This window comes from Canis lupus, chromosome 6 (genome assembly GCF_048164855.1).
Source record: "Canis lupus baileyi chromosome 6, mCanLup2.hap1, whole genome shotgun sequence".
In the NCBI taxonomy this organism is placed as follows: Eukaryota; Metazoa; Chordata; class Mammalia; order Carnivora; family Canidae; genus Canis; species Canis lupus.
Genome location: NC_132843.1, coordinates 58,261,114 through 58,284,861, shown reverse-complemented (window position 1 = coordinate 58,284,861; position 23,748 = coordinate 58,261,114). Strand labels below are relative to the sequence as shown.

The 23,748-nt window shown below is 39.0% G+C and overlaps 1 protein-coding gene across 1 annotated transcript in view; it reads right to left on the bottom strand.

Annotated features, from left to right (window-relative positions):
- PAPPA2 (pappalysin 2) overlaps positions 1-23,748 on the bottom strand; it is a 456,471-nt gene that overhangs the window by 387,522 nt on the left and 45,201 nt on the right. The window contains exons 2-3 of the mRNA XM_072830732.1: positions 5,850-5,977; positions 3,524-5,165 (exon numbers count right to left, since the gene is read on the bottom strand). The gene's annotated coding sequence lies outside the window, so the exon portion shown is untranslated. The remainder of the gene's footprint in view (positions 1-3,523; positions 5,166-5,849; positions 5,978-23,748) is intronic.

The window sequence follows — 23,748 nt, the reverse complement described above, 5'->3', positions numbered from 1 at the left end:
AATTACAAAGAAGCCTTTGCAAAAGAGATGGAGGCTGGATCAGAGTGCTTCCGCTCTCCACACACACCACAGCAAAAGTCCCAGGAGGTCCACTGGAACAGAGATTGGCTGGAACCCTTTACAATCCCAATGAGCAGCCATTCTAATGATCTCCGAAGTGGAGTGTAAATCACAGCTGTGTGGAGCTTTGAAAATCTATCTTTTGTTGCTAATCTGTCTGTTCTGAAAGGGTGGGTGGAGGATGCACTGAAGGCATGCAACACTCTACAAATCGGCAAACAAGTTCCAGACAATGGTTCCTGCCCTTGCCAAAGTTGTGGTTCAGTTTTTTAATAAGCTCATTGGGATTTATTCCTGTTACTGTACTTTACTCATTAGCTCCTTGAAGTTACTGCTGGGTACCTCAGGGTGGAGACCCCAGACCTCAGCATTCTTCTGAAGGTCTCACCACCACAGAAGGGAGGGGGGAGGCTAGGGGAGCTCACATATGGCCTCAGCAAGGTGCCGCCTGCATGGTTCTCCTTCCCAGAAAAGAGAGGCAGAGCACTGAGGTGGGAACCAGCATGCACACATAGGACCCAACAAGGAAGGCTTCTAGAGGAGTCTAGACAAGAGCTCCACAGTGTATGGAGTTCCAGGGCTGTAGGAAGTCCTGGCCTTTAGATTAAGCCATTCCCAAACCCCTTTCCTTACAACTTTGATTGGCTTTCCTATGGACAAGGGGTAAAAAGGCATCGAGAAAACACCCTTAGACTGATCAAAGTTGCAAAGTTATAAGGGTATCATTATTTCCTTTCACATTAAGCTGTAAAAAGCCCACCTACTAGAGACTTTCGATCTAGCTCCATGCTTCTAGTTTTTCTAAATTCCATCATGGTGGTATATTTGTGAGTTTTCTTCTTCAAAGAGGTTTACTCAAAGAGAGAGGGAAGAAGAGAAATAACAAGTTTTTTATTTTTATAAAATAATAATACCAAATTGGAGCTTTATAAGAATATGCTACACTTAACACTTGCTGATCTCCACCCTTTACCATAGGGACATTCTATTATGCTTATTATACTATTATTACATTATGCTAATTGAATTAGCCCCTTCCCTGGCTCCTCACTGCCTTCCGAAAACAATTTAAACTACTTGTCCTCTCTGTCAAGGCCCTTTGTCAACTCAGTTTCTGGCTGCATTTCCCTTCTTGTTCCAACCTCCTCTCCTATAGAATCCCTACATCTGAACTAGGTATATTTTTGTTTTGTCTCTTCTGCTCTATTCATTTTACTCTACTATCTTGGCTTGTAGGAAAACCAAATTATTCCCTAAGTGCCACCTTCCTGTGTCCTTGTACTTCCCATCCTTTCCCATGACTTCCACCTTCCAGAACATCTACCCTATTTCCCTTTCTGGTGGCCACTCATCATGGAAGGAGAATGGAAAGGTTTCCTTAAAACTCTGATGTTGCAGAAACATATGTTGTGTACACCAAACAGAACCTGAAAGAACTAGTCATAATTCTATAGCACAGCCTTCCTCAAAGACTTGTCTAACTTGTGTTCTAATTTTTCCATACATTGTGCCTGAAAGTTATGGGGATCATGCATGATTAGCCATATATGGGAATGGAGAGAGGAACAGTTCAGGTAATTTGACCAACTAGGCAACAGGGACATTGGAGATCATCTTACTGATACTTCTGCACTGAACTCTTTATTTTTGGTAAAGGTAAGCTGATGCATTTTTATGTATACTCACACACAGCTATAAGGTATACATTGTACAATATATATATATATACACACACACACACACACATATATATGGTATACATACATACATTGTAATATACTGTTTACAATGTACTTTCAGAAAAACCTTAGCATGTGATACTCAGAAAAGCCCTGTGATTCAATGGAAAAACAATAATAGGTTTGTTTTACAGAGAAAAAGATTTAGACAGTGAGTTAAGTGGGTTGCCATGGGTTTCTACCTCCTCTTTGGTATTTTTCCATTATATTATATTCTCATAAAATTTGAGGAACATGAAAAGGCCTTCCTACACAAGAACAGTGCTTTGATAAGTTTTCCATAACAACTGACATTATACCATTATAGATGTGCTCATTCCTTTAAAGTATTACATCTCCAGATATAAAACATAAAGCTATAATCTTGAGAATTAGTTCTAGCATCGCTCACTGTTGCCTCTGATAGCTGCAAACAAAGAAATGAAAGATTCAGGTATAAGCTGCCTGAGGTACTAATTAGATGCCTGCTGAAAAACTAGTGGGGAAAAATGTCCAAAAGAATAAGGTGTCTGTGTTGTCTTCATGGCTTGCTAGTTTGAAATCTTAAGCAAATTACCTTTGAACTTAAGTTTTCCCATCAGTACAAAAGAGATAGTAATAATACCGAGATGAAATAAAGCAATGTAAGCTGGTGCACTGTGAGTTTTCAAAAATGTTAGTTCTCATCACCATGATGAGTTAAACTGTCATGGTCCCTTGAAAAACCGAGCCTTTATAATTAAGATGATCTATGGGATTAAAAAGGTCACCCTGGAAACAAAATTTAAAGAAGTTACAAGGGATCCATCTTTTGGATAACAAGTTAAATCTGTGAACCACAGAGCTTTTTATTATTCCACAACTGGAACAAAGTATGTTCCAAGGACTGAGGTCAGGACAGAAACAGACCTGGGAAGTTCAAAGCTGCCCTATGATATCAGTTCTAGAACTAAGCATCAGAGCAGAGCTACTTAAAAAGCTTTCAGAGGTCTCCAAGCAACCCGGAGGAATGGCAAAGCAAATCTGGCAAAGGCACAACCAAGATAATTTTTGACATAATCATTCATCCTCTTACTCATTCATTTTTTTTCATTTGTAAACTTAACAAATATATATTGAAAGCCAACAATGAGCTAAAACTTGGTAAGCTTGGGGGCTTTATAAGGGAGCAAAAAGACTGGGTTCTTCCCTCAGAGAGCCCACTGTCTAGTTTCCATGAATATGCAAAATACCAATCCCAATAAAACAGCCCTTGAGTACTTACTCAAGGCTTCTCACAGCCCTTTCTGACACCTTAAAGCAATGAAAACATTCATTGAAATCTTCCAACTATATGATTCCATTTCCTTTGCATCAATTGCCCTTGTCCTGCCCCCATACTCAATACTCCCTTGACTTGTTTTCAGGTACAAGACTCCTTTCTTGTCACATCTGTGACTGGGGATTATTTCCTAGTCAGTGGAAAATCCTTCCCGACTTCAAATGAATACATGCATCATTCTACCTGTCTAACCTTACCTCACCCACCCCCACCCCATACTCCAGCTAAATTGGATTTTTTAGTTCCTCAAACACACCATTCTCATTCTTGCCTCATGTAATCTGTACCCCCTACACATGCTATCTAAAAAGCCCTCTCCAAGACCATTCTCCTGTACTTACACACACATACACACACACACACACACACACACACACACACACACACATGAACTACCCTCAAACCATGGCCAAGTCCTACTCACCTTTCAGGCCTCAGTGTAAACATCACTTCCACAAAGAGATCATCCTGACCCCCATGGCTGAGGTTAGCTCTTCTGTTATGCATCTCCCATATTCTCCCCATGGGTCCATGGGCCATGTATTTCATGACGCTCTTCACACTCACACTCACTTGTTTACTATTTCTCTTAAGTTCCATTAGGGAATAAAGTATATACCCCAGCACCCAGCACAGTGCTAGGCAGACAGTTAGCTAATAAACATCTGTATATAATTAAATGAATCTCAACTACCCCTGCACCACAGTGAACCTTAAATATGTTCGCTCAGTCATCTGAGTTGGTCTTAAATGTTCTTCCTACCTAAGAGAGTTCATTCCTTCACACTGTAGTATTAGTATTCTTCAAGTGTAGCCTTTTTATTTTCTCCTGGTGTGATTTTCTCTCCCATGTATATCCATGACTCCATATAAATATTAAAAGCATTCTGTAGGTTGTCTTTTAGTTTTGTTGACAGTTTCTCTTGCTGTGCAGAAGCTTTTTAAGTCCCAATAGTTCATTTGTGCTTTTGTTTCCCTTGCCTTCATAGATGTATCTTGCAAGAAGTTGCTGTGGCCAAGTTCAAAAAGGGTGTTGCCTGTGTTCTCCTCCAGGACTTTGATGGATTCTTGTCTCACATTTAGATCTTTCATCCATTTTGAGTTTATCTTTTTGTATGGTGTAAGAGAGTGGTCTAGTTTCATTCTTCTACATGTGGCTCTCCAATTTTCCCAGCACCATTTATTAAAGAAACTGTCCTTTTTCCAATGGATAGTCTTTCTTGCTTTGTCGAATATTAGGTGACCATAGTGTTGAGGGCCCATTTCTGGGTTCTCTATTCTGTTCCATTGATCTATGTGTCTGTTTTTGTGCCAGTACCACACTGTCTTGATGACCACAGCTTTGTAGTACAACTTGAAATCTGGCATTGTGATGCCCCCAGCTCTGGTTTTCTTTTTCAATATTCCCCTGGCTATTCAGGGTCTTTTCTGATTCCACACAAATCTTAAGATGATTTGTTCCAACTCTCTGAAGAAAGTCTATGGTATTTTTTTAAGATTTATTTATTTATTCGTGAGAGACACAGAGAGAGAAAGAGAGGCAGAGGCACAGACAGAAGGATAAGCAGGCTCCATGCAGGGAGCCCAATGTGGGACTCGATCCTGGGACTCCAGGATCATGCCCGGGGCTGAAGGCGGCATTAAACCGCTGAGCCACCCAGGCTGCCCCCATGGTATTTTGATAGGGATTGCATTGAACGGGTAAATTGCCCTGGGTAGCATAGACATTTTCACAATATTAATTCTTCCAATTCATGAGCATGGAATATTTTTCCATCTCTTTGTGTCTTCCTCAATTTCTTTCAGAAGTGTTCTGTAGTTTTTAGGGTATAGATCCTTTATCTCTTTGATTCGGTTTATTCCTAGGTATCTTATGCTTTTGGGTGCAATTGTAAATGGGATTGACTCCTTAATTTCTCTTTCTTCAGTTTCATTGTTAGCGTATAGAAATGCCACTGATTTCTGGGCATTGATTTTGTATCCTGCCACATTGCTGAATTGCTGTATGAGTTCTGGCAATCTTGGGGTGGTGTCTTTTGGGTTTTCTATGTACAGTATCATGTCATCTGCAAAGAGGGAGAAAAGCATGATCAAATGTTCCATACTTGGAATATGGTGAGTGAATGACTCAGTGAGAAGTGTCCATCTATTGCACGATTAAACAAGACACAGAATATTACATGTTGTCAGAACATCATGAAGTCAACATAATCTAGATTAATGTGGATGTTACTGGCTTGTCTATATCCAGAATAGATGGGAAATCTGGCATTGTCCCTGGCCAATGGAAAAAAATTAGACAAGTTCTGAAGCTAATGTTTTTTGATCTTTCCACACCCCAAACAGCATTTCTTCACTACTGTGGATTGGGAAGAAGGTAAGATTATTCAGAACACATGGAGTACTTGAGAAAAGAGAACACAAGATGCTAAAAACTCAACTCTCATAAACATAAAATTTGTGTCCTGCCAACATCAAATACAGTTTTTCCAAGATACAAATTTCATGGATAAATTCAGGGAACCAAAGGGACATTTGATCAGTTGGCAAATGAACTAATGCTGGTCCTGGATCCAAATTCTTTCCTCAAATCCTCACATCCAACCTCTCCCCCTACCCACAACCATTCGGGTATCCCATGGTGACAAATTCAGCCTTCAGATTCCTTCACACAAACTATCGTAACAAATCTTAATGAGAAGAGAAAAAAAATAGCAGAAACCAAAGTAACATATGAGTTCTTCTTTTACCTGTCTCCTGAATGGATTGAGTGTCTTCCTCTTTATAAAATTCTGCCCCAAAATGGTGCTGCATCATACATATGCAAGCAAAAGGAGAGTTGAGGCTGGGTGGGTCAAGTCATGAAGACAATGAGTTCCTTCAAAAAAAGAGAAATAAATTCTTAAAAAACAAAACAAAACAAAAACAAAAAGCCAGATCTGAGAGTCTGTAAAATGACATTCAACTGGAATCCCTTTCTTTAAACATAAACAGATGTATAATGTCCACCCACCCTCCAGTGGAATAATGCCTAAGTACCTAAAGGCAGAATGTGGCTAAATATCCAGTGAGAAATTATTTGAAAAGCCATATGGTCTAAAGAGCTACAGTTAAGATAATCAAATTCATTCTTTCATTCAGTAACATCATTGAATATCTATCTGCTTTGTGCCCAGAGACGGTGCTAAAAAGTGCCAGGGTATTCACACAGATAAGAGGCACAGGCCCTGGAGAAGCTTATATTTTAGTGGAAGAGACAAGATAACAAAGAGGTACAACAACACTGAAGAAAGAAGGGAAAAAGGAAGAGGTAATGAGATAGTAGTATGGAAGAGAAAGTGCCTAAATCTACCTGGGGAATTCTAGAATGACTTTAGTGGATGACACTAACATGAATAATTAATAGTGGCATTAGCAACAATCATTATTGCAATTTTTATTGTTGTACCCTGGTGAATCTGGGGTGACACATAATGGTATGAATAATATGGGTAAAGAGCATTAAAATAATCCCTCTTTGGGTTAGAAAGTTCCTTGCGTTATGTGAAGCACCTAAAACAGGCAGTGAAAAATTGTGTTTAAATGCTTTTCAGTGTTGCATAGGATATCACTGGATAACAGACCCCAGTCTCTTGACCCCAGGCCAGGTTATTATCCATAATATCATAGCACCCACCTACAATTAATCCCTAATCAACAGACTATGTAAAGAGGATGTTTTGATCACAGGGTTTTTAAAGATCTATAATCCTCTCATAGCTTTCCCCTGCATATCTTCCCCTCCTCCATGTAGATGCTAAAAACAAAACAAAACCAGAGAGCAGAAATTTGGAACCCCATTTTTAAAATGTTGATTACTGAAACCCTAAGTCTTTTGGTATTATCCCCAGATCCCATAGATCCCAAAACCAGTAGGAAGCCCCACAGAGTATGTGAAACAGGCCCAATTTTCCATGTTTTTTTTCCAATGTAGATCCCTAATAGGATTCTATTTTAAGACAGAAATCATACCAAAGTAGATAGTTTTCTACTGAATCAATTCTGCATAGCAAAAAAAAGCACCACTGGTTTATCTGTTCTTTCAAGCAATGGAGGGTCTTTCTCTTAGCCTGATATTTTCCTGTATATTTTTGTACTATGATGTTGATGATGGTGATAGTGATGATTTTATTTTTTATTTGTCTTTTAAAAGTTGCAGGTAAAAAGTCATTAGAGGAATTAAACTTTCCAAGGGTTTTCATTTATAAATAAATAAAGCATAAAGTTAGGTAAGGATAACAGTGCTCTCAAAACATCCTGACATCTGATTCACTGAGGGAGTTTTTATTCTCATTTTACAAGTAAGAAAACTAAGCCTCTGGTAATTACCCACATTCACATAACTAATAAATGATGGAACTGAGACTCCAATTCAAGACTTTGGATTCCAGATCCATCTGGAATTTTCTCTAACATGAGATAGGGTGATGGGTAATCAGCAAAATCCAGCAGGTGAAAATTATTTATGGGGAAATTATCAAGAACTAGAACAAAATGGATTCAGTTTTTGTGTCAAGCTCACAGAATTAAAGCTGTATTCTTAACATCAAACTTATTCTCTATATAGGGCCATCATGTTGACCCTAGAGTTGGACCATTTTTACTGCTTAGCAAGGAGAAAAAAAAAAAAAAAAAACTAAAAACAATTAGGAGGACCAACCAGTAGGAGAATGTTTGAATCCAACCATTTTGATAGGTTCAGAAAAAAAATCAGACTGAGCCATCCCTTGTGAGGCTCTCCTATTCATCTGACAGGGTTAAATTTGATATTGACTCATAAGATCATATTATATAAGATTCTGAAAACTTGGTATTTCCGATATGGCTGTACCTTCTAGAGTATCCTTCTGGCTGAAGAGGTGTACAGTCATGAAGGCAGAGGATGTTTTGCCAAAAAAGTATCATAAACTGCTTCACTGTATTGAATTTCTGAATTTTTATAACATTTTTAACACTTGGTTCTTCTTTAGTTATGAGACATTGAGTTATATTTGAATCTTAAGCTATTCCACTGGTGCCAGCCATTGATCCATTTGTGAGCAAATAATCTGATATTTTCACTCAATAGGCAGGCATTCTGAGACGTATCTTGACCCAAGAAAACTTACTTTTTCTTTGACTTGTTAAAGATCTCATGCATCTCTTCAGAGAATTACTTATTTTCCAGGATCACTCTGACCTCAAACACTCAATTACCCAGAAAAAAAAGCAATAATTGGCATTAAAAATGACTGAATCCACAGATGGCTTAAATGAACATTCTGGGAGTCACTTGAACCACTCACTATTCTCCAAGGAGCATTAATAACATAATCCCTAACTGTTGTAATTTAATTCATTATATACTACTGAATACCAGATATATGCAAAGCACAACACTAAGTGAAATAGAGTCTGAGGAATAAGGGGAGTGGGGGGAGATGGTTCCTGCTCTCAAGGAGTTCACTGTGTAACAGGAGACATTAGATATGCTTATAAAGAAACTGAAAATAAGTAAAAGTGCCATAATAAATGTCACAAGGTTCCAATCATCAATTGTTGCTCCTCTCTGCTACCATCAGATTGCCTCTAGCCACACACAAATACCCCATCCTACAGACCTAGATTGAATTAGGCATTACTATCTGCTATAATGAGGAGCATCAAGAATCTTCTGGCTGGGGGCGGCCCGGGGGGCTCAGCAGTTTGGCGCCGCCTTCTGCCCAGGATAGGGTCCCACGTTAGGCTCCCTGCATGGAGCCTGCTTCTCGCTCTGCCTGTGTCTCTGCCTCTCTCTCTCTCTCTCTCTTTCTCTCTCTGTGTCTCTCGTGAATAAACAAAATCTAAAAAATAAAAAAAGAATCTTCTGGCTGGATCAGATTCTAACTCAGAATCAGTGTTCTCTTTTCTGAACCTGTTCTCCCTTCTGCTTTGGCCTGGCTTCTTAGCCCTGACCTTTCCTGAGTTCTTCTCTCTACCTGCCAAACCCTTAGGTTGTCAGTCTTGCTTTGCCTTATCCTGGGGGAATCTGTATCCTCCTGATTTCTGATTCTCTGCCCAGCTTTATTCTACTGCCAGATTGTAACATGGGACACACATATCTATGACACTGTCAGACTAATCATCTGGCTTCTGACTCCAGACCCTTTACCCTAGATCTGCTTCACTCTTTGGAGTAGCTCTGTCTAAGCCTTTTCAAACCACACTTATTCCCTATTCCATATCAGATACATTGACAACACAGGTACATTGATAGGCAGTTAGATATGCAGAATAAAGTCACCGAGTAATAAATCTGATCCAGTTGCTTGAACAGAGATAATGGAACTAAATTATTTCTGTCAGAAAAATAATCGAATTAAGAAGAACCTTTTGAAAATAGGATTCACGCTCTGAACCATGAAAAAGATCAAAATCATCAAATTTAATACCCAAACAAAACAAAAATGTGTTATTATGTAGAAGCAGACTATCTGAGAATTTTATCTCAAGTCCCAATATGTCATAAAATTGTGTATCTAAGAGCTAAGAAGGACTTTAGAGATTGTCTAAACTATATACTCAATTTTTTAAAAATCTGTAGATTACCATCGTTAGGGAGCCCTGCAAGCTCATTTATCCAACCCACATTTATTGATCATTTACTATGGGCCAATTTGGGCACTATAGCAGGAGCTATGAGACTGAAACAGAGAGCTGGTCCTCAAGAAGCTCCCAACTAGGTGGAAGGGGTAATCATGCAGCAGACAGCTATCATACAGTGTGATGAGTACTAGGTTAGAAACAAGAACGGTGTTCTATGGGGATTCAAAGGAACAAAGAATAGAACCTTATCAAGATAATTCAGAGTAGGAAGAAGGATTAGAAATGACTTGCTAGGGGGGCACCTGGGTGGCTCAGTCATTAAGCATCTGCCTTTGGCTCAGGGCATGATCCCGGGGTCCTGGGATCGAATCCCACATCAGGCTCCCTGCAGGGAGCCTGCTTCTCCCTCTGCCTATGTCTCTGCCTCTCTCTGTGTCTCTCATGAAAAAAATATAATCTTAAAAAAAAAAAAAAGAAAGAAAGAAATTACTTTCCAGTAGAGGAAATTCATTCAGGGAATGAGCTAGAATGAGCCAAGTCACATGGGGTGAACAGGTACGTATGGCTGAGGTGACAGCATGTACAAGGGTAAGAAGGCATAATGGAGGAAAATTAGGAAAGGTAAGCAAAGACTGGATAATACAAATATTTATCTATTCCAATGAGAAAATTGGATGGTACCCTGAGAACAGTGAAGAGCCACTAAAGGATGGGGGGGGAGGAGGTATATGATATTTGCATATTAGAGAAAAAATTCAAGTTAGCAGTAAGGATGGAAGGATGAGCTAAAGCAGCATGAGACTGTAGTAGTAGAAAAAGGAAACTGATACATCTGATATAGAGGAGTACATTGGGACTGTGTGAGCTCTATCCCAGGCCTAAATCAAAATGCTGAGAAATATATAAGAAAAGGAAGCAGCAACACCTGGCTAGTGTAGGAGCAAACAAGATGGGTCACAGTCTCTGATCAGACCCCAATTAACTTCTCACCCTCCTTTCAAGTCTTCAGAAGATCCTAGGAATGCAGGAACTAAGTTATTCATGAGACCAAGATATCTTTCCTCAAGTTTGGTACACTCAAACCCAACATTGTATGAATTTTCCCTCTTCCAGTTTGCCCATCCATGCCTGCCAGACTGTTGCTAGTCAGTTTCCCCAGGTTTGCAAGAGAATGAGAAATTATGCAGTGTGCTGAAGAACCTGGGAATACCAGATCTTACATGGGGTCCTGTTTTTCTACTTGCACCACTGAACTGGAGTTTACTGAGCAAAGAGACAATTACAGCAATCCAGATTAGAAATGACAAGGGACAGGGCACCTGGGTGACTCAGCTGATTAAGCGTCTGCCTTCGGCTCAGGTCATGATCTCAGGGTCCCAGTACTGAGCTCCACATTAGGCTCCCTGCTCAGTGGGGAGTCTTCTCCCTCTGCCCCTCCCCTCCTCTTATGCTCTCTCTCTCTCTCTCTCTCAAATCAATAAATAAAATCTAGAAAGAAAGAAAGAAAGAAAGAAAGAAAGAAAGAAAGAAAGAAAGAAAGGAATGACAAAGAACTAACCAAAGCAAAGGAGGTGTGACGATGACAGCGAACAGATTAGGGTGGCATTTTAAAGAAAGAATTGGTAAGACCCAAGAACAGTAGAGACTAAAGAAGGCTGAATGCTTAGGTGACTGAATTAGTTCTCTGATTAAATACCTCCCCTGAATGGAAGTAGCAGTGACAGAAAGGCTTTCCAGACAGTGAAATATTTTAAAGAAGAAAAGAAAGTTCTTCTTCCTGAGGGTAATAGATTCTCTGTTGGTTTTTAAAATAGGTTGCATTGATCATCTTCCATTTGATATGGCTTAAGGCTAATTTACCTTTTAGAAAAAAGAGATAGATATTTTCACACAGTCCTTTCTAGCCTTGTGATTCTTCTGCTTTTGGGTTTTATGCTCTGTGTTAAAACACCCCTATTATGTACTGACAGCATTTGACCCTGTAAAACCAGTTCCTGGGCATTGAATTTCTTATTACACGAGTATATAATCCACTAATGATTACCCCTTGCTTTTTGTTTCACGCTAAATCCAGGGACTTAGTATTAGGGTAGCAAACACATAAAATAAATAAATAAATAAATAAATATATATATATATATATATATATATATATATATATATATATCTCCAACCAACCGAGTTCCTTCCAGGATTCAATACTATCTGGGCACAAGGTGAGCCTCATGATTTCTACCCAAGAATCTGTTACAAAGAAGCAATCCTGGAAGGCCTCTCCTGAAGCACTTGATTAATCCCAGGCAGACTGTGATGGAAAATTCTGTGCTGGGTTCCAGAGGTCACACAAAGAAATGCATATGTGTCAACCCCAAAAAAGTATCATCTGCATTCCAGCAGTAAACTGTTTTGGAAATGTCGTCCCTCAGAGGAGTTCATGCCAGACCCAATTAAAGTCATGGTAATAAAGAGTGGAAAGATGACACAAATGGCTAGAAATAATCGTAAGTGTTAGAACTGCAAGAGATGGTACACATGATCTAGTCGAATTCCCTCTTTATAATTGAGAGTTAGTGGCTTTAACAAGTCTCTCCAGATCTCCCAACTGCAGGTTCAGTTCTCTTCCTAGCACATATTATCACTTCATGGAATCCCAGAGTTGTGTGTAGTAATGCATTCTGGATGAGATTCAGAAACGCTCGCATGTGGAACTAGGCGCCCTCCTGTCCAGAGGTCATCTATGTACACCAGGCTATTAAGAGTAACTGTCATGGAATGTTTGTGGACACTCAGATAAGGATCTAGCTGCATCCTTTTACTGGTATGGGACCCAGGACCCCCATGGGAAAGAACTTGAACTGTGTCCATAATTGAGGTCTAGACAAATACAGACATTTCTGATAGAATGGGGAGGTCCCGAGGGAAGCTTTGCTCAAAAGAGAGACAACCAGGTCACTGAAGGAAAAGTTATCATAAGTATGGCGGAGTCTTGAGAGGAATAGACTTAGTATCAGGGACTGAGTGTAAGAAAGAGAGCAGTTATTCTGGGTACAATATGAGGATGTCCTTAAAACACTCTCCAGCTAGCCCCAACCAGCCCCCTGGGAGGTCTATATAGCCAAGGCAGAAGGGAACTACATAAAAACAAATACACGAAAGAAATCAATCACTCAAAGGCATCTGCATTTCTGACAAGAAGACAACCTCTACAGAGGGCTGGATGATGAAAGTGAAAGATCTTACCACTGGGGAGCTACAGCACTGAGTCATGGGACCCTTATAATGGAGAGAACAGGTTTTCTCAACCAGCAAAAGACAAACAGAACAAAGAGAACAAAGATGGGCAGAGATGGAGAGAAGCTTCAATTGGACAGCAAAAGAAAGAACAGACACATCAAGGGAAGTGGAGGTTGAGTATATGTCTTCAACTCTGCCAAGGCATCTGGGGTCTAGCATAGTCAGCATGGCAGAGCTGTGCCAATCGCACCAAGGTGACTGGTGGCACAGGCTCAGGCAGTCATGAGACACAGCCAACAACACAGGGGTCATGAGGAGTACAGTGGCAGCACCCCAACAATCCATCAATACCAGTGGCAAGGTGAACCCGGGAAGGCGGCAACCTGTTTTAACCCAATTGCAGCACAGAGTAGGATAGAAGGACAGTAGCTGGGACAGATAAACTATGGAATTGCAGCCTCTTCTCACTATATTACATACACTTAGCACTTGCTTGACACTTATTATATGACAGCAAATACTTATGCTGCTGGTTGAATTCCCTAGGAGGAAGTCTTTTGAGACAGCAATTTATATACAGGTCCTCCTGGGATTGTATCTATGGGAACAGATGAAAGCAATCCTGAACAAAGGGAGAAACTGATCTGTGATAAATCACATTAAAATCTTCAGCCAATTCCACAGGAGCTCTGGAGTTGGGATGGCATCATAGGGTTGTCCCAAGCTGGGGCAAAGGGATGGGCCTTTATACTACTGTATCAATTGTGTGGGAATTGATAACTTGAGTGAGGTGACACTTATCAGAGGACAGCTCCTGGTGAGAGACTTCACTACAAGCCATCCATTGCCAGCTCCCACCAACTTGGGGAATAAGTGCTTTGGTCCTCAAGGAAGGATCTGGACAGCACAGCAAAGCATATACCACAATTTGTTACATAAATGAAGGGTACAGCTTGAATGATATGTGAGGCTCCACCATTTTTTAGAGGATTCCTAAAGCCATAGGAAATAGGATAAGGTTGAAGTCCAGCCATTTGACAGATGGGTATTATTGATCAGCAGATTTAAGAACAAACCATTCAAGTATCATCAGCAAGAGTCTATAAATGAATGGAGTCTTGGAGCATTCAAGCTCCTTTAAGACTCTGAGAGGTTAACAGAGTCATTTTAGTCCAAACTTCCACCTCTAGAGACTAGGTGTCTGGGTGCCAGGAAAGCACGAATGCTAGTTTGCTTACACCACTCAATGAAAAAAAAATGTGTTATGGATTCATGGGCCTATGAATCATCTCTTCTCCACCTCAGAACTCTATCCAATAATGGAACTCCTAACCAAATAGAGATCAAAGTATCAACTTCTTAATGGCTTGGAAAGCATTCAAAGATCCTCAAAGCAGGAGTCCCAGTAATTATGCTGGAGAATACAGCTTATACCCGATGCAAGTTGGGACTCTATTTTCCATCTTCAATATATTCTTTAGAATTTTCACATTCAGATGTGCCATGGGGTCCTACAGAGCAGAACCTGGAGACCCACCCTCATCTGGATAAAAAGCCTACATGTCTGACTCATATAGTAATTACTAGCCCGATAAAAAGTTTTATATGTTGACTTGCCCCTAGGAAAACATGACCTCAAAATGTCCCAGACTCTAACAAAGCAGACTGGTCTCTCCTATATGGAGAAGAAATCAGATCAAGAAAAAGGTGGCAGGGGCTAGGGTCATATTAGAAATTTCCCTCTTTGTACCAAGGTGGGTCATAGGATGGAAAGCATGACATTTTTCCCCAAATCACATGGCAATTGCTTGTCAAGCTCCCTCCTTAATCATCTCCAGGATGAGAGGTACACTGTTCACTAGGAAACCTATTCCAGTTTTAAAATACCCTATTGTTTTATTTTGTTTTGTTTTTAAAGATTTTATTTATTTATTCCTGAGAGACACAGAGAGAGAGGCAGAGACACAGACAGAGAGAGAAGCAGGCTCCTCGCAGGGAGCCCGATGTGGGACTGGATCCCAGGACCCCAGGATTGTGACCTGAGCCAAAGGCAGACGCCCAACCGCTGAGCCACCCAGGTATCACCAAAAACACCCTATTTTTAAAAACTCTTCATTATTCTGAGCCGAAAACTGGTCCCATTTCATGTCTGTTCACTTGTTCTAATTTTAGGACACCCAGGAATATCTGTGTTCCCTTTACTAAATGGAAGATTATTAGACAGATAGACTCTCCATCCCATATGCTACTTAAGCATGTTGAACAAATCTCCACGATAATATTTATCCAATTTTGTTGTTAATAGGTGTGGTCCTAAAAATTCAGTTTTCTAGACCTCCTGCCATAGGCTGACTCAATAGGTCTGAGGGGGAGCCTGGGACTCTATGCTATTTAACAGGCACCCAGGTCACCCAAAGATCCTGCTTTTAGATACATAGCATTAGATTACAAGGTTCTGAAGGGTGGATATCTTATCCTACTTATTTCTGTATATCTGACACTATGTAGAAGGTTTTGAAGAAACCTTTATTGAACAAATTTTAAAAATAAACAAAAACAATGAATAAAGAGTTTTAAAAATAGCTATCATTAACAAATTATCTGTAAGCCTTTTCCTTTTCAGAATAAATGTATCTAGTTTTCTTCACAACAGACCCTTCATACTCTTGTCACTTTTCTCTGAAACACTACAGTTGTCAATATTCCTATTAAAATGTGGTATCTGAAGTCTACCCCATCTTCCACATGCAGCTGATTCAGGGAACAATTACCTCCCTTGATCAGAACACAAGAATGCTTGGAAGAGAGAGTAAGATTGCAATTACTCCTTTTGACAGCTAAATGATACTATTGGCCTACATTGTACTCATATTCAACTAAAACTTCTACAAACTACCCCCTGTCTTGAATTAAAGCAGTTGATTTTTTTAAATTAATTGTAGTACTTTCCTCCTACCCCTATTAAATTTCATCTTATTATTTTCAGCTATTGTTCCAGTCTGTCAAAAGACTTGAATCTTGATTCTGTCATCCATATTAGCTGTTCCTTCCAGCTTTGTGTGAAAATTAAGTAAGACATTTCTGTAAACATTCAGTAAGAGATTTTGTGTCTTCATTTCCAACCTGATAATTGAACTGTAAAACATGACAGGGAGAGGGCCAAGGCCAGAGACCTGAAGTATACCATTACAGATCTCTCTTCAAATGACACAAACCTCTTAAACGTTTGTGGGATGTAGCTATTGCACTAACTATAAACCTACCTAACTGTGCTTCATTTGGTCCTTACTTCCTCTTGGCAACAAAGGTGTCAAGAGAAGGTCCCAATGCTCTAGAAAGAGACTGGACTAGAACACTTGAATTTGTTTCACGCTCTACCTGCCATAAACTTACTGTGTGACATGTACTCAATCTTTTGGTCTTCCATTTCACTTACAAATGAGGAATTTGAACCAGGTGATTGCTAAGATCCCTAACCAGCTCTACTATTCCCCATCCCCGGTTTCTTTCTTTTTTCTTTTTTAAGATTTTATTTATTTATTCATGAAAGACACACAGAGAGAGAGAGAGAGAGGCAGAGACACAGGCAGAGGGAGAAGCAGGTTCCATGCAGGGAGCCCGATGTGGGACTCGATCCCAGGACTCCAGGATCACGCCCTGGGCCAATGGCGGCGCTAAACCACTGAGCCGGGGGACGCCTGGGTGGCTCAGGAGGTTGAGCATCTGCCTTTGGCTCAGGGCATGATCCTGGGGTCCCAGGATCGAGTCCCGCATGGGGCTCCCTGCGAGGAAGCACTCTGCCTGTGTCTGTCTCTAATGAATGAATAAATAAATAAAATCTTAAAAAAATAAATAAATAAATAAACCACTGAGCCACCCAGGCTGCCCCCATCCCTGGTTTCTTAATGAAATACGATACTTCCACCACTAGTAAACCCCTCAGAGAGTAAAAGAAGTTGTTTTGGCATGACTTGTTATTACTAAATTTCTACTGATTCCTGATGATACTCTTCTAAATTCCTAAAGCTATTTGTTTAATAATCCATTCTAATATGTTGCAGTCCTTGCTCCCCTCATAGGCAAATGGAAATCAAGAGCCACACTGAGGTACAGAATTTGCACTGAGGTAGAGAATTCTGGGAGCTGGCATGGGTTTAGAGCACCACTTACCTGCCAAGCCTTGAAAATGGGCATAGACAGATCCAGCCTTGACAGTTGTGGCAATCAACATCAAAGTCTCTCATCTGAAATTTATATTTTCCATTATAAAAGTTGAGATGTTTACCTCCCTCAAGTTTTCAACAATGTTCTGTTGTATCATTATTTCTCAAAGATCACTAATAGCAGTTACATACACACATTTCTGAGTTCATGGATTATTTCCTCCTGGTCTAAAGACTTGAATATATTTAAATCAGTTGGACGTCCTCTTACTTTCACTTACTCATCTCAATCCCTAATTCTTTATCCTGTCTTTTAGTTTTTTAATTTCTGTTTTTAAATAGACAAGAGTGAAGAAAGTAAGAGTTAGGTAGGCCTGTATTATCCTCAACTTTTAACATTACCTCAACTACCTTTAAACAATGGAGCAACCATTTAGCATCTTTCTTGCTCCCAAATTCCATTTTTTCAATCCTCATTTTAATTCCTTTTTTCAGTCTTTCATGATATGATGATTTTTTGTAAGGTGTCTTTAAAATATGCATAAGAAGAAAGGCTGGACTTTTGTAGCAGACAAGGTGAAAAACAGAAAAGACATTAGGTAAAAGGAGGAACTCTGAGTTTGTGAATTAAGATCAAGCAGCTGTTTGAGAAGGCCATTTCCAAGTCCTCAGAGAAGCACTCAGGAGACTAAACAGCACAGAGGCCTTGAGCTTCAGAGGGCAGACCAATAAAGAAATGTGGCTACCAGAAATTAAATTCATTTAGTGCTCACAGAATAATAGGCATTTAAAAAACAATTAAGCCTTTTCTTCTGAAAAATAACCAATTTAATGTTTCATTTTATCTTAGCTCTGAGATTATTTATGAGAACAAAAAAAGTAATTAACCAAATTATGTATTGTTTTCCAATAAAGATACCTTAATATAAAATTAAAACCACAAGATTGTACAATCTAGTGTTATATGCTTGACTCTCTGTTACTCATATCTAAAGAAGGACTACACAGTGAATCTAATCTACTTTCAAAAAACTATTACTGATCTATTGTAACTGGGCCAAAAAGTGGGGGGTGGTTATAATTTCTAAAGTTCATTTTCTCAAGAATTACTGCAGCCCCCTATAAATTATTTTAGTTGTGACATTGTCACAGAGAAAGTTAAATATATATGATATAGAATTCAAATTTGGTAATCAAAATCTTAGTTAACAATAAAACAAATGAACAGAAAACATCAAAACTTAAAAAGCTTTCATTTTTTCTTTCTTCTTCTGGAAGCACCATGTTGCAGTCATCTAAGGGAAATCCTAGGTGATATATTTTCCCATTCCAATCCCATATGCCAGAAATTGGAGAGTTTCTGCATGATAACCACATTTTTTAACTTTTAAAGTGACCTCAAATTATTTTTCTGTAGCATGTAGCTGTAAAGGAAGTAGGGAACTATACTTTATTTTAAAAGTATATTTATAGGGATCCCTGGGTGGCACAGCGGTTTAGTGCCTGCCTTTGGCCCAGGGTGTGATCCTGGAGACCCGGGATCGAGTCCCACATCGGGCTCCTGGTGCATGGAGCCTGCTTCTCCCTCTGCCTGTGTCTCTGCCTCTCTCTCTCTCACTGTGTGCCTATCATAAATAAATAAAAAATTTAAAAAATAAAAGTATATCTTTGATTTCAAATCTTTCCCACCAAATCAAAGGCAACAATATCAAGGATAGTTTGTGAAATATCTTAAGGACTAGCTTATACTGATTTTTATATTGATTTTTCTTACATTGATCTCAAAATAGGATAAATGACTTTGTTAATCTAAAAAATGTGTTATACAAGCAACCTGTAAGTTCATCATCTTTAGAAATAATCATAAAAAGTACTTCAAACTTGTCTAGAGGAGCTGGAATTCAAGTAACTGATGTTCTTATAGAGTTGAAGCATTACTAACCAATGGAAGGGATTTCTTTCTCCCAAGACAACTATTTTAGGCATTTGTATTTTAGGCATTTGTTTAGGATTATGTGGTGGTCCCAAAAAATATATGTCACTGACCTAGGAATAGAGGGGAACTTCCTCAACTTGATAAAGAGTATCTACCAAAAAATCACAGCTAACATCATATTTAATGGTGATAATCTTGAAGCTTTCTCACTAAGATCAGGAACAAAGCAAGGATATCCCTCCTCACGGTGCTTTTCAGCATCATACTGGATGTCCCAGTTAATGCAGTAAGATAAGAAAAAGAAATAAATAGCACAAAAGTAGGAAGGAAGAAAGAAAACTATACTTGTTCACAGATGACATGATCATCTATGTAAAAATCCAAAAGGATCAACAACAACAACTCCTGGAAGTAATAAATGATTTAGTGCCTCCTCGGCACTAAATGCTGAGGAAGATGCAAAGCAACAGGAACTCTCATTCATGCTGGTGTGGATGCAAAATAATACAGCCACTTTGGAAGACAGTTTGGTGGTTTCTTATAAAACTAAACATACTGTTACCATACAATCTAGAAATTGTGCTCCTTAGTATTGACCCAGAGAAACTGAAAACTTATATCCACACAAAAACCCATCATGCTGATAATAGAAAAACTCAGTTCACCTAAAATGAGGTACAAAGCTCATGATCAAATCCTTTAAGAAGTTATCATTTTTAAAAAGTAAGATTTCATTTTTTTTATGGCTGAGTAAAACATAATGACATGGATGGAGCGAGAGTACAATGCTAAGCGAAATCAGTCAGAGAAAGACAAATACCATGATTTCATTCATATGTGGAATATAAGAAACAAAACAGATGAGCATGGGGAATAAAGAGAGAGAGACAAGTCAAGAAACATATTCGTAACTACAGAAAACGAACTGATGCTTACTAGAGGGGAGGGAGTGGCAGGATGGATTAAATAGGTGATGGGAATTAAAGAGTGCATTTGCTGTAGTGAGCACTGATTGTATGGAGTTGTTGAATTACGGTTGTCTGGATGGCTCAGTTGGTTGAGCATCTGCCATTGGCTCAGCTCATGATCTCAAGGTTCTGGGATCAAGCCCTACATCACACTACCTGCTCAGTGGGAGCCTCCTCCACCCTCTACCTCTGCTGTTCCCCCTGCATGTGCTTGCTCTCTCTCTCTGTCAAATAATATTTTGACAAAATAAATATTTAAAAAAAGGAATTGCTGCATCACTTTATTGTACACCTGAAACTAATATTACATTGTATGTTAACTAACTGGAATTTAAATTTAAAAGAAATTTTAAAAAGTAAATAAAGTGCAGGATAACATTCTTTCAGACAATGAAAGCACTCCAAAAGGTTACAGATGAAAACTGTAACCTAATATTTCAAAATTAGCTAGAAATCAATTAATAAAATGATGGAAGTGTCAGGATGCCTGGGTGGCTCAGTGATTGAGCCTTTGCCTTCAACTAAGGGCATGATCCTGGGGTCCTGGGATCAAGCCCTACATCACACTCCCTGCTCAGTGGGAGCTTCCTCCCCATGTGGGATCAAGTCCCACATCAGGCTCCCTGCAGGGAGCCTGCTTCTCCCTCTGCCTATGTCTCTGACTCTGTGTCTCTCATGAATAAATAAAATCTTTTTTTAAAAAATGATGGAAATGTCAAAAGAACATATATCATATTTAAAAAGAGAATATGGAACTCAGAATTATAAATTAGAGAACATATAGCTTCAATAATTATAGCTAAATTAGGAGGAAAATGATGGATAATTAAAATAGACTATGCGTTAACATAGAAGGTAAAAAGAATGAAATTCTTAAAAAATAAATAAGTTATAAACTTCAGTACCAGCCCACATGGAATAACAGAGGCCAAATTTGCCATCTAATATGAAAAAATAAAAAAAGACAAAATAAAATATATGAAAAAATAGTTATCAAGATATTAAGTAATAAATGGTACTGATCCCTGAAAAATAGGAAATAAGCCTTACTATCGCCCCAGTGTACTGCCTAATGACCATTTCTAAGTCACACTGAAAGTTAAGGAATTGAGGAAGACCTCTGAGTTCTCAAGGAGTTGGGTAGATAGAGTTGGAAAACAAGGCAGCCAAAGTCCATAGGACAGAGTACTAGACAGAAGAGATGGAAAAGAGAGAATGATTGAGAGAGAGAGACATAGAAAGAGAAAGATTGACATTTGGAGATCTGCAGAGGGTCCTCCTTGAGTTTTCAGCTGATAAACCCATTCATGTAAGAATACTACCCAATCAGGGGAAAAGCCACCTACAGGGATACAGGAAACAGTTGTTTGAGCTCTTGGGGTCTAGTTCCTATTCCTACCAGAGTGCAGAATTTAACACATGACACTGGATATAGTACTCAAAAGAGTTTGGCTTTTGCCATGGTATCAGGGAAAAACTAATCCTATACTCAATGCTGCTGTCTCATACACACACATACACACAAATTAAAATCAGGACCATAAAAGATGAAACTGCTTTCAAGAAATTAAGTTGATATCACAGAACAAGAGTCAATAATACTTACAACAGTACAAAAATATCCAGGACCCAAGAAGGTAAAATTCACAATGCCTGCCATCCAATCAAAATTACCAGCCATCAAAAGAAAGAAGGTATGACTCATAGTGAGGGGGAAAAACAAATTCACCGTGAAATGACACAAAACTAATAGAAAAAGACATCAAAAGAAGTGTTATCTAGTGATGTTCTGGGGTCATATAAGACTGACTCAGAGAGCTAATTTTTTCAATTATCCTCAATTATTGGGAATTTTACAAGCTACTTGTTAAACATACCCATCATTTAAAATTAAATTACTTACAATTAAATAATTTATATTTAAAGCAAATATAACAAATGTAAAACTCATAACTTGCTAATTATTTTAATATATTTTAGCATAATCTACATGCAGAGATCAAGGTCATTACATTTGTATGGTGAAGATACTGTAATACAGTGTGTTAATATTGAGTATCTCTTTCCAACTCTACATTCAGTGATGACATGTTGGTAGCTTGAAATAAGCCACAGTGGGATCACTAAAAGCATAGAAATTGGTAAATGTGACAAATCAGGGCTATGTTATTTTATTTTCCCAGAGAACCATTGTTAAACATTTGTCAGCACAGCACAAATTATTAATGTTTTCCCTATGTTTAAGAAGCTAGAAGAAATATAGACCATGTTAAGTAGAGACACTGAGAATATTTAAAACAACATATTTAACTTCTAGGGATGAAAATACATAAAATGAAAAGTATACTGGATAAATATAAAAGTAAATTAGACCTTGAAGAAGAAAAGATTAGTGACCTGGAGAATAAGGCAATAGAAACTATAAAACACATTAAGAATAATTTTTTTAATAAATGCATAAATACATCATCAGTGAGCTCTAGAAAATTTCAAGTGGCCTCATATATGTATAATTCAAGTCCCAAAATGACACAAAGTAGAAAAATAAAAATTGTGGCTGAAAAATTATCCATATTTGACAAAAACTGAAATTCATAGGTCAGAGGACTTCAAAGACCCCCAAGTACATGAAACATTAAGAAAAAAAAAAGCAAGGGAAATCATAATCAATTAAATCCAGTGATAAAGACAAAATCTTAAAAGTGATCAAAGAGGGCCGCCTGGGTGGCTCAGTCAGTTGGGCAGCCAGTTCCTTGTTTTGGCATGGGTCATGATCACAAGGTGGTGGGATCAAGCCCTGTGTTGGGCTCTGCGCTCAGAGTCTGCTTCGGGATTCTCTCTCTCCCTTTGCCCCTCCCCCACCCTCCCTCTCTCTCAAATAAATAAATTGATCCTTTTTAAAAAGGGATCAAAGAAAAATGACACATTATATACAGAGGAACAGTCTCATCAGAAATAATTCAAGTCAGATGACAATAGAGCAGTATCTTTAAAGACCAGAGAGAAGAAAACTTTCAACCTAGAATTTTATATTCTGTACAAATATCTTTCCAAATAAAAGGTGAGAGACTTTGGAAGGGACATCAGTAAAATGGAGCATAGGAATTTCTAGCATTTCCTCCTCCTCTCCAAAAAAATTCCAATTTGAAAAACTATCCATAGGTGATAGTTCACTTTCACAAGACCTAAGGATTCCAGGAGGATTACAGCACCTGAATGAAGCACAGAAATAAGATGCATTGAGGAGAGCAGGAAAGATAGATTCACATTCCTCCCATCACCTTTTCCCTATGCCCAGGCAGCCTAGTGCAGAGAGACACTCTCCCTATGGGGGAAAGAGAGTGAAGTGAGCACCAGATTTCACCACGGATATTGGAGTTACCCTGCCCTACCAACAGACCCATTCCTGTGGCCACATGTGGCTCCCAGTGTATTTTACTGAACACAAGCCCCTGGCCCACATGAGGTCCAGGCCAACCCATGCAGACCTAAACTCCAAAAAGAGTCCATAGACTCTGGATCCCAGTCCACCCCAGAATCAGGCCAGTTCCTACCAACCCAAACTCCCAACCTATCTTGTGCCAAACAAATTTCCATAAACCCAGCCTCCAGGCTGACCCTACCCATAAGCCTCAAGTTATAGGCTTACTCCAAGTGCCCCCATCTCCAGGCCTGCCCCCAGGCCAGCTCCGTTAAAACCAGGCTCCCAGCCTTTCCCATGATGGAATCCTATGAACCAAGATAC